This window comes from Triticum aestivum, chromosome 7A, assembly GCF_018294505.1.
Source record: "Triticum aestivum cultivar Chinese Spring chromosome 7A, IWGSC CS RefSeq v2.1, whole genome shotgun sequence".
In the NCBI taxonomy this organism is placed as follows: Eukaryota; Viridiplantae; Streptophyta; class Magnoliopsida; order Poales; family Poaceae; genus Triticum; species Triticum aestivum.
Window position 1 is genome coordinate 473157018 of NC_057812.1, and position 3360 is coordinate 473160377.

Genomic DNA, 3360 nt, shown 5'->3' on the forward strand with positions numbered 1-3360 from the left:
CGGATGGAATTCACAATACTGAGGAAGAGCTTTCGGCTCATCCGATAACGGCGCCGAAATGTTCTCTCGCCATGAAGTGGAGCATCGGCGAAGTAGTCGGAGTAGAGCATGCAGTAGCCTTGGAGACGATGCCGGTTCTTTGCTTTCACCCGCCCCGGCGCCAAGCCACCTCGCTGCGGCTTTTCATTGCTCGCCAGTAGCTGGGCGAGGGCGGCGAGCACCATGAGATGCTCTTCTTCCTGGACGTCGGTCGCGGCTTCCTCCTCCAGCAGCGCGGCGAGCTCTTCCTCGTCATCCGAGTCCATCGCCGAGACAGGCAAAATGCCGAACACCTTGCGCTCGGTGGGCGTGTACCCGCCGTTAAACCGCGCCTCCGCGGCCGGCAACGGCAGCCGGAAACGCCCAGCTGCTATGGGAGGGGCTGCCGCGGCGAAGCGCTGCTATTTTCCGGCGGGGAATGGCTATCTAGCGGAGTAGGGCGGCGGCCGTCGCCGGGATATAGCTAGTGGTGGCCGGGGGCGCGGGGGGTGTGAGGCGAGTCGGGGGAAGAAAACCTTGACTTTTCCCCTGCCGGTGTGGGCCAGGCATGCTTTTCCCTAGCGCCGGAGCCCCCAACTGCTCCCCAGCGCGCCGGGTTCGGCCTGTGACCATCGGGCAGAAAAAAGGTCCGAACCGGTGATTTTCGGCGTCATGGGGGCGCGACTGGGCCGTTTTTTCGGCGCCGGTGCCGAAAAAGTGGCCTGGGGGGCCTGTTGGGGGCGCGGCTGGAGATTCCCTGAGGGGAGGCGGCTGTCGCGGTCGCTCCGCTCCTGACTCGCGTGCGTGCGTGCGACCTGCGGTGCCTAGTTTTTTTTAGGCAATCCCACGACGGTGCCTTTTTTTTTGAGGAAACCCCATGACGGTGCCTAGGTCGTGGCTGAGCTGGGCGTCTGTGCCTTCGCTATGTCGTGGGCTAGGCCTCGGGCCCATATGAAAAACATATAGCATGGGATAGCTAGTAAAAAGAAAGAGGAAAGTATTGTCCCCCCCCCCCCCCCCCCGAAATCCTCTCTGATGGATCAATTTCCCCCTCAACTCTAATACCGGATCAATCAGCCCCTCAAATCTCTAAAACCAGATTAATTACCCCCTAAAGTGCTTTTGGACTTGATTTTGAGTGGTTTTGACCCAGACCGTGCACTTCTCTCGGCTATGACCGTGCACTTCACATCTTCAGTGCGCCCAGCTCGCCTCCATGGCCGGCATGCTCGCCGTTTGCCATCTTCATGGTCTCAGACCAGGCTGCCGCAGAAGTACTCCCAATCCATGCCTACACGGACGCCGATGCTTCCCGAGAAGCCATCTGATGCCATGCTCCTGCTCAAGTCCGACTGCCCAGTGCGGGAACCGCTCTGTGTGCCTCGCACCGCCCTGACCGGCGTCCCGCTTGGCCACCGTAGGAGACAAACTGCATCAGCACCGTCGACGCGCTCATCCGGCCGCACATGATCACGCTCTGCTGCACCAGGCCCGCATTCTCTTCCTCCCGGCGAGCGGGGACGGTGTTCGAGGCGGCAGCCACGCAGGCGTCGTTCTGGATGAGCATCTCCAGCGTGTCGCGGCTGCTGACGATGGCAACAACGTGATCTCGTCATCTTCGAGCTGCGTCGTAGGCTCTTGTGGCGGAGACGGCTCCGGGCCCTGGTGCCGACGGCGTCTTTCGCCGGTCTGCGTGGCCGCGTTCTCCCCGGCACCACTGTGCGACCGCCACATGGTACTCACCGATGTCGAAGGAGCTCCAGTTCATCCTCTTCTCGTTCCCGGCCTAGCAGCTAGAGGTGGAGGAGGACACAGATGAGTCAGTGGAGGCATCGCGCGGGGAGGAGGCGGAGCCCTGGAGCGCGTACTCGACGATGCTGACTGGCACCACCTGAAGCGAGACGAAACAAAGGAGAGCAGAGCGGGTACGCGGTCTAGGTCAAAACCACTCAAAATCAAGTCCAAAACCACTTTAGGGGGGAATTGATCCGGTTTTAGAGATTTGAGGGGCTGATTGATCCGGTATTAGAGTTGAGGGGGGAATTGATCCATCAAAGAGGATTTCAGGGGGGAAATGATACTTTCCTCAAAAGAAAAGCCATGCCTCGGGCCTGGTCCCTGGGGGCCTGGGGTGTAAATCCGCCCCTGCATCCAACCATATTAACTTGTTCATCATTCAACTAGAACACAAAACTCAGCCACTCATGCGTGCATCACCTATCCTATTACTACATGCTTCCTAAATTGGGCAAATCAGCCCCATGCGACCATCTTGAACCAGCCATAGAACCCCGTAGCTCTACTCAATTTATTGAGCACCAGGTTCGGATTCAATGGGTAGCCAGAATTTGCTCTTTCTTTAGCTTCGGGGCATCATGTATGGCTTGGCTAGCCTCATACCCCGACTCGTATCCCACATTCTGTGGTGTTTGATTAATAAAGTTGGCTTTACCCCTAAAAAATGTCTAGCAAACAATTAAGGAATTTTATTTGCTAAAAACCATATAGTTGTGATAATGCCTATAAAACTTTGTGTCAAACATATTATTATTTATTTATTTATTGCGAGAAAACTTTCAGTCTATTCATCTTTAATCATGGCAGTATGACGAACATCGGAAATAGTAAAAATTGCATCAATATTTGTAGACCACCTAGCGACGACAAGAAGCACTAAAGCGAGTCGAAGGCACGTCGCCGTCATCGCCCCTCCCTCGCCGGAGCCGGTCAAAACTTGTTGTAGTAGACAGTCGGGAAGTCGTCGTGCTAAGACCCTATAGGACCAGCACACCAGAACAAATAGCCTCCGTAGTTGAAGAGTGTGATGTAGGAGTTGGTAATCCTATGACACCAAATGATTTTAGGCTAATCTCTCTCCTTAACTGCAATGTCAAAATTATTACCAAGCTTCTTGCCAATAGACTCCAAAAGATCATTCTCAAGTTGGTGCATATTAACCAATATGGTTTCTTGAAGGAAAAATCTATTCAGGACTAAGCATGGGCATTTGAATATTTGCACCAATGCCAACAATCAAGGCAAGAATTATCATCCTGAAATTGGATTTTGAAAAAGCCTTTGAATTAATTGATCATGAGTTTATTTGAACATCGTGAGACCTAGAGGTTTTGGTTAGAAGTGGATTAGTTGGATCCAAAATATCTTTGACTTAGGTACTTCTGTGCTCTCCTTAATGGAATCCCAGGGAAAATTATACACTACAAAAGAGGGGTCAGACAATGAGATTCTCCATCTCTGTTATTATTTGTCTTTGCTGTTGACTTCGACAATCAATTGCCAATGAAGCCATGAGAAATAACATTATCTCTGCCCCTTTGCATA

The 3360-nt window shown here is 53.1% G+C and overlaps 1 pseudogene; it reads right to left on the reverse strand.

Moving 5' to 3' along the window:
* Positions 1–1204: 1204 nt before the first annotated feature.
* On the reverse strand, positions 1205–2120 carry LOC123153406 (uncharacterized; annotated as a pseudogene).
* Positions 2121–3360: the final 1240 nt, after the last annotated feature.